This window comes from Marmota monax, unplaced genomic scaffold (genome assembly GCF_021218885.2).
Source record: "Marmota monax isolate L192 unplaced genomic scaffold, Marmota_monax_Labrador192_F-V1.1 WCK01_AAM20220418_F8-fsc00002, whole genome shotgun sequence".
NCBI classification, from domain to species: Eukaryota; Metazoa; Chordata; class Mammalia; order Rodentia; family Sciuridae; genus Marmota; species Marmota monax.
Genome location: NW_026693571.1, coordinates 31,704,414 through 31,716,906, shown reverse-complemented (window position 1 = coordinate 31,716,906; position 12,493 = coordinate 31,704,414).

Genomic DNA, 12,493 nt, shown 5'->3' with positions numbered 1-12,493 from the left:
ATTTTTACCCCATATACAGATTGCAGAATCACATCAGTTACACATCCATTGATTTACAAATTGCCATACTAGTGTCTGTTGTATTCTGCTGCCTTTCCTATCCTCTACTATCCACCCTCCCCTCCCCTCCCCTCCCCTCTCCTCTCTCTACCCCCTCTACTGTCATTCATTTCTCCCCCTTGTATTTTTTCCCTTTCCCCTCACTTCCTCTTGTATGTAATTTTGTATAACCCTGAGGGTCTCCTTCCATTTCCATGCAATTTCCCTTCTCTCTCCCTTTCCCTCCCACCTCCATTTACTATTTACTTACTAGTGTTGGCTTGAATATTTTTTTTTAATAAAAATGGAGTTGAAAATAATATTCTATTCCAAGGATTTTTGGAGGATAAAACAGATAATTCATATCTTATGCTCATAGCATATTGCTTAATATATAGGAAGTTCTGAGAGCTTGTGACTTGCTTTCCAGTCTGGCCTTGGACACTGCAGATGTTCTTCCTTAAGATAAGCTAGGCAGAAAGGTAGAAAAGCTAAGGCTTCATAGGACTCACTTTGCTGCTCTCTGGGAAGCTCTTGCAGCAATGGGAATTTCATTCCTGCTGCCGTGACTCAGTATACGGTTGAGAGAAGAAAATCCCTGTACCCTCCACCAGGGCTTCATGCATGCAGATCCGTTTTAATCTAGATTCTCAAATTGCAAACTGAGTTAATTTTTCCATGAAAATAGTACCATTAACATTTTGGTACTTTTCGGACTTTATCTAGTATGAATACATTCAGGAAATCACAATTATATTATCTAGACTGGCTAGGAACGTGCTTCTTTTCATGTAAAATTCAAGTGTGAACATTTTCCAAGGTCATGGAATCTAACTTCCACATAATTTAAAATAAGTCATCCTGTTGTATTTCTCTGGAAGTGGAGACATCTTTATTTTAAAATAATTTGTGATGAATAGTTTCTCATCTCATACCTCAAAAATAATTGCTTTTCAGAATGTCATTTTATATCTTTCAAGATGCTCCTGCATGTATAAACCTCTATTATATGTATATAGTTTACATTAATGTGGTTGCAATATACATCTATTCTATAATCTGCTTTGCTCATTCAACAACATACAGTAGATATTTTTTTTTATGTCAAAATTAAAAAAGGTTACCTTGGCGGGGGGTGGGGGGATGGAATAGTATTCTACTATAAGTATACATTATTATTTATTTACTCAATTTCTTATTATTGGACATTTTATTTTTGATATTTATCATGCAATATTTAATGAACATCTTTATATAGCATATTTGTCTACTCACACTTTTATTTTCTTAAATAATGAGAAATGGTATTGTAGGACCAAATGATATGCATAATTTAGATGGTGGTACAAACAAGCCCCTGATAGTGCTGACTATTTTTACATTCCCTTTCAAAATACATGAGATACCCTAGTTCTCTGCACTTTTGTTAGAAGTGGGCTAATGTTTTTATTTTTATTTTTAATTTCTTATTAAATTTGCTGTATCTTTGTAATCTGTACTAAATTCCTATTGGAATTCCATAGTGTATAAGTCAGTTCCAAATATTTGGCAAAATACTATAATTGATTAGTCCTTCTGTATTCTTTTTACTTTTTCTACAGCAACCATGAGAAAATATTTTCTGAATTTCAGATTACTGACAAAAATGTCAAGGTTGAAAACTTTTCTGATACAATGGCTGAACTTCTCAGTAAAATTTACTCTATACCCTTAATGGGAAAAAAGTCTTATACGAGACTACTTATGAACCTGGCTTCCACAAAAGTATTGTGACTCATTTTAACATTTTAGGAGAAGTAAGAAATTCTCTCAGTGGGTTAACTTTCAAGGACTTTACTGAAGCCTTGAAGAAAACTTGAGGGCTCAGTTATTCCTTCTAGACAGGCTATGTAAGATGCATTTATTTTGTCTGCTACTCTACTTATCTAGAGACCTCATTATCTGGGAATATGCCATGGCTCTGTGGCTTGAAATCCTGAGGGAAATATTTTCACCCACCATAATATTAGCCTCTCAGTTTCGAAAGTGGAATGTGAATCACAAATTTATCCTTTAGTCTTCAATTTGTAAAAAGATAGTGCATAGATAAAATGGAAAAAAAAAGGTAAGTGGATGAAAAAATCCTGTCCTTATCTCCAGCATGCTAAGAGATGTGAGAAGCTACAGCTACTGTTGTAAAGGGTTGACACATTCAAAGTATAGAAAAGTCTGTTCATTAAAGAGAGTATTTTAATAATTCTGGCTGTCAGATGAATAGAGAGAGTATATGAAAATGCTTCAAAAGTGCCCACAGAAGATATCATTTGATGACATGCAAATGTCAGCACTCAATTAAAAGGCCACTCCAGTCATTACAGAATATAAGCCATCCGTGACACATGCCAGATCCCAGGTCACATGCTGGTTAGTAGTATTTACCCTTCCTCTCTCTTTCCCTCCCTCCCTCCCTTTCTTCTTTTAAGTAAATTTATGTTCACCAGTTATGATATTGAAATTTTTTTTCTCTTTTCACATTTTGAAAGAGCTGCATAAAGAATTTCTGTAGCTCAGTGGTAGAGTGCTTGCCTTGAATGTGTGAGGCACTGGGTTGGATCCTCAGCACCACATAAAAATGAATAAATAAATAATAAAGATATACAAAAAAATTTCTGGGCTTAAATTTGGGAAGTTTTCAGTATAATGGCCAAGAAATTTTAAAAAGGAGGAAAAATAATTTATTCTAATATACAATTTTATTAGCACACAAATATCACAACCCTTAGTTGCACTTAAAACATTGGGTCTTCCAACATGTTGTCTTCTTTGTGCTGAAATACTCTTATTCCTCTGTCTTCCAAGAGCATGACGCATAGACTAGGGCATCAATAAATTATCTTAAGAAACATGTGTAATGGTTGAAGATTTATGGGTTAAAAACAATATAGCTACTAGCTTGTTGTCCTTAGGTTAAAAAAAAAAGAGGGGCTTTTTATTTTTTGTACCAGGATTGAACTCAGGGGCACTTGACCACTGAGCCACATCCCCAGCCCTGTTTTTGTATTTTATTTAGAGACAGGGTCTCACTGAGTTGCTTAGCACCTCGCCATTGCTGAGGATGGCTTTGAACTTGAGATCTTCCTGTCTCAGCCTCCCAAGCCGCTGGGAAGAGGAGCTGTTAATGAGAAGAGTCTACATAAAAGATCCTTCATAAGTATAAGGAGAATGTACAGGTGATTTAGTCAGCTCTTTTGCTGCTCTGACTAAAAGACCCAACCAGCACAATTATAGAGGAAGAAAAGTTTATTTGGGGACCCCTGGCTTCAGAAGTCTCAGTCCATAGACAATAGGCTCCATTCCTTGATGCTCAAGATGAGGCAAAACAACATGGTGGAAGAGTGTGGCAGAGGGAAACAGGTCATGTGAAGCTCAAGGAGCAGAGAGAGAAACTCCACTCACCAGATACAAATATATACCCCAAAGCCACACCCCCAGTGCCACACCTCCTCCAGCCACACCCCACTTGCCTTCAGTTGCTACTCAATTAATTCCATCAGGTGATTAATTCACCGATTGGGTTAAGGCTCTCATGAACCAATACTTTCCCCTCTAAACCCTCTCGAATTGTTTCACATGTAAGCTTTTGGGTGACACCTCACATCCAAACCATAATAACAGGGGAATAAAAAAATTAGTGGTAGAATGAATTGAAAGAAGCTGGAGTAAAAGAAAGGAATCATTGCAATGCTAATGTGATCCCTGAAGAATAATTTCTTTTTTAATTAATTAGATAGTAGAGACAGCTGATCTCTCATTCATTCCCTTATCTTCAGGGACATTCCAGTATCCACAGATCTCTCTTGGTGTATAAGTCAAGGTTCACCAGAAAGAAAGAACCAATAGAATATATATAAATAAATTAATAAATCACCCCCATATATATACAAAGGGGGTGCGATTTATTAAAGAAATTGACTCATACCCTCATAGAGGCTGCTCACAGGGTGGAAACCCTGGGGATTTGGTAGTTTGTTTCAAAATCTCAAAGTCTGAAAGCCTCAGAACCAGGGAAATTGATAGTGTAACTCACATTCTTTATGTAATTTGCTGTGCCTTCTGAACCTGAATGGCTCAAGCACATGAATTTCACTTGCTATGATTTGCATATGATTTGGCTGTATCACCAAAAGCATGTGCTGGGAACTTGGTCCCTAAGGTGGTGATGTGAGAGACAGTGGAACCTCCAAAGGATGGAGCCTAGTGGTGGTCAAGAGGGGCATTGCTCTCAGAAAGAAATAGTTCTCCAAACCCTAGTTAATTCTCAAAAGAGGATTGTTATGAAAGAGCAAAAATGGCCTCTCTCCAGTCTCTGGCCTCCTGTTTCATTATCTGATGTCTTCTTCTAGTATACACACCAATTGCACTGACATCTGTTGTGATGTGACACAGTCAAGAATCCTTGATTAGAATTGGCACAGTGCTGTCTGTCATTTCAACCACCAAGGCTGTGACTAAATAAGCCTCTTTTCTTTATAAAGTATCCAATCTTATGTATTTTGTTATCGCAATATAAAATAAATCAATGAAGTGCCTTTAACACTTGCTTGGGCCCAATCATTTATATACAATTCCATTTGATTATAGAGTTGCTACTGTGCAGCCCAATTTTATGATTTAGTGGACCAGACGACATCTAGTTCATGATAGTAGATCAGTTTGCACAATAACTTGATGGCTTATGGTCAAGCATTCAGTTTCTAGTAAGGCCCAGTAGTAGCAAGAGCTTTCCTAAAAGGAAAAGTCATCTGCAGATGGCAGGGTCTTGCTTCAAAATCCTAAGGACTTCCACTATATTCACCTAGAAGGACCTGCTAAAGGCTCCAGATATCCCTGTCTGCCACTGCCACCTCCAGTACCTTCCGATATGTTGGATCTTATGGCCAAAGAGGCAGAGCAACTTGCCCAGCAGCCTGGATCTCTTTCAGAGTCTTTTCCTATTCTGTTTGCCACTTAAAACTAGTAGCTTTTCAGGTCACTTGGCAAGTGAAGTGGGGTAATCACCTAACTTGGGAATGTATAGCCTAGGCATTGTGGCTCTTTCTTCATTGTGGAGGGGACAGATGCAACAAGTTATCCCTCTCATTAGAAGGTAAATGGTCACATGGCACACATCACCAGATCCCTAGAAATTTCACTGAGGTAGCAGGCACCTGAATTTTAATTGGATTTATTTCCCATTCTTTTGACACATAAATGTCTTACTAATAAGTCCTAAGTAGTTTTTACTTCAGGCTCACTAGGCCCAGTTAGTATAATGCCATCAATGTAATCAGTGTGATATCTTACAGAAGAGAAAGGTAACCAAGATCCCTGTGAAATGAATCGTGACACAGGGCTTGAGAGTTAATATACTACTATGATGGGACAGTAAGAGTGTATTGCTGGCCTTGCCCTCTGTAAGCAAACTGCTTCTGGTGGGTCTTGTATTCAATGATAAAGAAAAAGACATTTGTCAGATCAATACCTGCAAATCAGGTATCAGGAGATGTGTTAACTTGCTCAAGCAATGAAACCATATCTGGCACAGCGGCTGCATTTGCAGTCACCATTTGGTTAAGCTAATGATAATTTCCTATCATTCTCCAAAATCCATTTGTCTTCTTTCTGTACAGGTCAAATAGAAGAGTTAAATGGGAATATGGTGGGAGTTATCACTCCTACCTCTTCCAAGTCCTCAATGTTGGCACTAATCTCTACAATTCCTTTAGAGCAGTATTGTTTTTTTATTTCCCTTTTTCCTAGATGGAAACACCTCAAATAGTTTCCCTTTGGCCTTTCTCACCATAATAATCTTAACTTCAGAGAGAAGGGAACCAATGTGGGGATTCTGCCAGCTGCTAAGTATGCCTATTCCATTTATGCATCCAGAACTGGGGAAATAACCATAGGGACCCACTGAACCCATCATGAGTCAGAGCTCCTAATAACCTGACCTCCATGAACTTCTAGTTTGATTGCAATAGTAGAGTGAAGTCTTAGTCTCATGAAGTCAATGTCGCTTCAGAATCAATGTTCAGTAGTCCCAGAAAGAGTGATTATTCCCTTTCCCCCAGTGCATAGTTATTTTGGTGAAAAAACCATAGGTCCCTTTGGAGATGGATGGGAGAAAGATCAACAGTATAAATTTTTGATAGTATACCAAGGTTATTCAGGGAGGATAATAACCTGGCCTCATTTCATTCTGGATCTGAAAACTGGCTGAAGTCCATGAATTAATTGAGAGAGCATGAGTTTTGGTTTTTATTATTTGAGTTAGAATTTTGTTCACTTGTCATGAAAAATTTCTACTTACACAGATCAATTAAGAATTTAGTAACTTCCTGTGTATTTCACTTCTAGGAACCCAGCAATTAACTTGCCAATGCCATAGTTCTACATGAGTTGGATTGCTCTGATTGCTGCTTTACATCTGATGTTCATTGCTGTACTTATGCCCACATGATCTTTGATAGTTGAGTGCTGCTACTTAACTTCCACCACTCTGGGATCCAATTATTTCTATTACTAATTTTTAGTTGAATGACTGTCGTTTCCACTTTCCGGTCCAGCCTGCAGAGAAGAACAATCACATAGCTCATCGGGGATTCTGGAGCTCCCCTCACAAATCTATATCAAAGGGATGTGGGAAGGTATGTCTTTTGGAACTTCCCATTGCGGAGAGGTAGGCTTTAAGGGACAAATCCACGACAACATTTCAATTTCTTTGTGTCTTTAAATCTCTTCCTCTATATTAAACCAATAGAGATTGGGTATCTCCAATTTGTTCACGGACAGCATCTTTTGATCCATGTTTCAGACAGCCAACTAAACTCTTAGCACACTTCCAAACTCTCTGAGCTGCAACTTTAAATGCAGAATCTCTGCTTAGTGGGTTCACATAAATAAATTTGCCTGATTCAACTTTATGTTGCTTCCACCATTATTTCACATCCTTATTAACCAGTCTCACATGTTACTCAGTGTAGGGACAAGTTCACGGAATACTGCAAACATGGCATACGTTAAGGGCAACTGAGTGGCAAACCACTTACCCCATAGGCACAACCCTGGGCGTGAGGCCAAGTGTTACAGTCCCCGTGCTTGCTCCATGGCCCACTCCTCGATTGGTCACTGCAAGGACAGTTAGCAGAAATTGCATTGGTGGCTGCCTGTAATCTGCTTAGCTACTGCCTGAGTATATATACATGGTAACTGCACAATAAAATCAGAACTGCTTCCTGCTTGGTCTCCAGAGATCTTGATTAGTGACTCCGCAGCCACACTTTCCTCTACCCTATTCCGTGGACCTCCTAGCTGGACAAGAAACAGCCCACACAACCCAAATTTCTGCTTGTATAAATTAGGAATTCAAAACGTTCTTTTGGAGTATAACACACCCCATGGGTCATAATTTTAACTTTACTAACAGAAGTCTGCTGGGACTTGAATCTGGCTATAGGTCTAGAAGCAAAGAGAGGTGATGGAGATGATCTTGAGGAGAATCATCATTGCCTTATTTGGCAACTACCTCAGAGGCCACAACCTTTTCATCAGGCAATTCAGGGTTAATGCTCTCAGGCAAAAGTTGAAATGCAGATACCATAGTTGGAAGCTCTTGTCATTAAGGTTCAGAGGCCACTTTTTCTGATAAGCATGACTCATCAGAATTAGGGAGCTCAATGTTTACGGCCTCATCAGGGTCTTCTCACACATCCCCATCCCAGGTTACAGGATTTCATTATTTTCTAGCCAGCACTTTCAATTTAATAGTAGACAGTCTGTGAGGCTGAGTTCAACTTTCATTGTAATTCAGCCAATTGTATGATGAAGAATTATGTTTGCTTTTCATCACTTTTAGCCCTTTGGCTACAGGAAAGAAGATCCTTTTTCATAGCCCGCATAGAAGTTCCAATTATTAGAAACTGGATTTGGAGTTTGACCCCTGAGTTAACTTTTTTCTTTTATCCCATTATTTAGTGACATTGGAGTCATCAACCAATACCATTACATTACTTAGTTTTACATAAATGTCTAAAGGTATTATTTATAGCAACCAAGTTCATTGCCTATTAGAAGTGGATTGACTAGAAGAATTCAATGCTGATATTTTGCATATCTCTAGAAATAGTATAGACCACGAACTATCAGTGCTTTCTGTACTATTAGAAGTAAATTCTTAGCATTTTAAAATCTAAGCAGACTAGAGAGCCAATTCCAGAAATCAAAAACCAAGAAATTTGGTTCCTCCAAAACTAAAGTTTTGTTCCTCCAGAATCATTGCTAGTACCAGTATCTGTACTAGTCAGATCGCTCCAAATAGAAAGAACCAGTAGGATACACAGAGAAGTATATGATAGATAGATAATAGGTGAATAGATAGATAAGAGATAGATGGATGAGGGACTTCTTCTAATGGGAAATTGGCTCACACAATTATGGAGACCAAAAAGTTCCATGATATACCATTTGAAAGCTACAGACTTTTGCATAAGTGCTGGTAGCATGGCTGTGCTCAAGCCGGAAACCACAGAATAATATAAGCCAATAGTGTAATTCTGTCTCAAAGACAAATGGCTGAGAACCCATGAGGCTATATATAAGTGTAAGTCTTGAAATCCAAAGCCAGGAGAGGATGGAATTCTATGTCCAAGGATGGTAGAAAAAGTGTGGCCCAGTTCTAGGAGAGAGAGAAAGAAATTAACCTTCAGTGTTAGCTTTGCATTGTTATGATCAAGATATCCAACAAAATAGTGGAAGGAAAGTTTTTTTTTGGAAAATAATTCTAGAGGTTTAGTCCATTTCAGCTGAATCCATTGCTTTGGGTGCAAGGTAATGCAGAGCATCATAGCAGAAGGTGGAGGAGTGCTTCTCCATTCATGGCAGCGAGGATGCAGAGAGAGGGACAAGAAGCCACAAAAAAGATCAGTCCTTTCAGAGCATACCCCTAGTGACTCACTACCTCCAACTATGCTCCAAAAGCTTGGTCCTCACCCCCATGTCAATCTAATAAAAGTTTTGATAAAAAGGAAAAAAAAGTTTTATTAATTTGAAAGTTAAGGAGAAAGACAGGGACTCCTGTCCCAGAGGCTGTGATTCTGCCCATCATGGGGAGCAGGGGGTTTTTAAAGAGGCAATTCAAAGACAACATTCCAGGTCGTCTTGTCTGGAATTATAATTTACTTGTTAATTTTGGTGACAGTCATTTTCTAGACCTTCTGGTGCCATTTCCAAGTCTGAATTACTTGATTCCTGTAATAGGTGAGTGCTCCAGGACAGATAATTCTGCCTAGGATGGGGAAGAAAGGTAATCTGTTTTCCCCAAGATTAAGGAGGAGAAGAGATTGGGTGGGTAGGGGGGAGGAAACATGTCCATTTTAAAAATAAGTCACGGCGGCAGAGCCTCAAGGCCTTCATTCAAAGCATGAAGTGGACCACTATTACACAGTGAAATAATTTTATAGCCACCGCCCGTGTGAGCAGGGTGTTCCCATGATTTTTCTCAAATAAATTTTCCCTTCTACATTCTGAGTCCTTCAATGGGTTCAGTCTTTCAAATTTCTGATGTCCTTCCTATTGTCTCTGTGCAAAGTATTTATCATCTCTTTCATGGCTATAATCTCTTTAACAACCACACAGTCCTTGGACCCAGTTTCACACTCAATTTTCAAGCCAACCTGCAAATGTTTAAAATCTTCCTCTTCTGGGTTTTGCTTTCAAATCTGTCAGTAAACCTGTTTAAAAGCTGCCAGCAAAAGCTCTGCCACTTCCCAAAGCCGTGCTGCCTTGAAATATCCTCCACCAGAGTAATTAGTCCATCATCTTTAAATTCAGCCTCAGGATACAAGCAAAATTTAAGACAAGTTCTTTGCCAGAATAAACATGGATGATTTCCAGTCCAATTCCAAGAAAAGTCTTCATTTCCCTTGGAAACCGCATGGGCACAGTCTGCATGCCTCTCAGCATTCTTGTTTCTGAACTCTTATCAGAATCACTCATTAAGCTCCAATTGCACCATTCTAAGGCTTCTCTAGCCTGCATTTCTAAACTTTCCCAAATCCTTCTTGCAAATAATTTTCAAAGGCTTCTGAAGCACATGGCCAGACTTGTTACAGCAATGGCCCCACTTATTGGTACCATTGGTACCAGCTTTGCATCACTTTTACCAAAATACATGACAAGAACAACTTACAGGATAGAAAGTTTATTTGGTATCATGGTTCTAGAAGTTTAGTTCACGGTTGGATGAGTCCATTATGGTAGAAGGGCGTGGTGGAGGAGTGCTGCTCCATTCGTGGCAGCCAGGAAACAGAGAGGGAGAAGTTGGGAAGGAGGAACAGGCTACATGGAAGAAGAACCCTTCCAGGGAATGTCCCCAGTGTCCTCATATCCAACCACAATACCTTTCCTCTCTGCCTTTTTATGTTCTCTCAGATCCCCAAATGATTGCATGGTGCACACCAACATTGAAGGTCAATATTCCTCACTCAATTCACATGTCAATCTCTTCTGAAAACTCCTTCACAGACACTAGCAGAAATAATGCCTTATCATTTCTCTAGGTATTCTTTAATACAGTCAAGTTGACACCTAAAATTAACCATTACACTAGTATGGGGGTTCTTCATCTTGTGGAAAACAATGAGCAATGTGCTACAAGGCTGTGTACGTAAAATAACTCATTAACTCAACATTTTTCTATTTCAAAATAAACCATCATTAGTTGTCGTAGTCTGATAAGGCTGCCATAAGAAAATGTCATAGATCAAGTGACTTATAAACAACAGAAATCTATTTCTCACAGTCCTAGCAGCTGGAAAATTAAAAATTAAGGCACTGGCAGATTCAGTGCCTGGTGTGGGTCCACTTTCCAGTTCATAGACAGCTATCGTTTTAATATAACCTCACATGGTAGAATAGAGGAATGGAGTTCTTTGGGGGCTTCTTTTATAGAGGCACACATCTATATAATTAACTCTCAAAGGTGCTACTTCCAGATACTACCACATTGAGGATTAGTTTCAACATATAAATTTAGGGAGAACACAGACTTTCTGTCTATAGGACTAATCAACCAAACAAACCAAACTGTGCAAGTCTCACTCAAAAACATCCACAGAATCTGGCAAAAAAAAAAAAAAAAAAAATACTAAGTAGTCTATGCATGAGTTGTTTTCTGACCTACATCACCCAAACTCTCTGCTTCTCTTAGGTGATGACTAATTCAATTCTGCCTGACAGAGCACTGTAAGTGGTGGGACTTTTTGAACAGCTGTGGAAAATAGCTAAGACACTGATTCTTTAAAATCTGTTTAGGAGATTAAATAGGGACTTCAGGCAGTATTTCAAGCATTTGTAAGCAATTTCTGTTTGGATGCTTTTCAACCTTGCTTTCTCCCTTATGACAATTCAGCTGTGGAATATCATCTCTTCAAGAAAAAAAGTTTCTGGGACAAAATCTCAATCATGAACTAAAAATGTGTTTCAAAACTGTTTCTTAACTTGTCAACTACAACCCACACCTGCATCTTTTCCCTTTCCACCTCATTCTAATTCAGAGACATCTTGCCTAAAGAGGTATTTTATCACCTATTTCCTTTGGAATCCTAGTGTTTGGAATATTTGTGGAGAGGATGTGCAGTGTGCTTCTAATGGCTGCAACTGTCTTTAATGGGAAGAACAACTTTAAGACTCTTTACATAAATCTACAGGATTATAGTTTGAGACATATGTTTACATCAATTATCAATCATAACTGCTTTTTCTTCCTGATTCATATTGATTGTGAGATAGTTGGCAGAGGTTAAAGATGTATAGACAATTTTTTGACCTCACTTCAAAATATTTTCATTCAAATTTTACTATTTTAATTTTTTGCAAATGACTGATTTACATTTGGTATGTAGACATTTTAATGTCTCCTCTTCTCCCTCTCTTTTAAAATCCCTATGCTTATAGCAATGTAGGTAAAATCTAACATTTAATTTGCCTATTTCTGCCTTTAAGCAATATTCAACTTACAGAGGTTCTTTCTAACACTAATGATAAGAATAATAATAAAAATACTGAGTTTTTTCTTTGTTCTGGGTCTCTTTTCCTAGTTTCATCCTCAGGTAAACATATTGAAGGTAAACTGTGTCATTTAAATTATTTTACACGGGCGAAATATCAAAACGGAAGCTTGGAAAGTTCATATTGCATGAGGTCACAGACCTGGTGTGTCAAGTACGAATTCATGTCTGACTGAACCAGAATTTCTGTTACTTTACTCACAGATGTTTCTTTTATGTCGGTAGAGCATCAAATTGTTTATCATGGTAATCAAGAATCAGACTTACATTGGAATGAATATACCACTTCAACTTTCCCAGGGAAACCCTGAACTCTAGCCTCAGGAATTCAGGTCATTAAATAGAAAACAATACAGTAAAAAGACATTTAT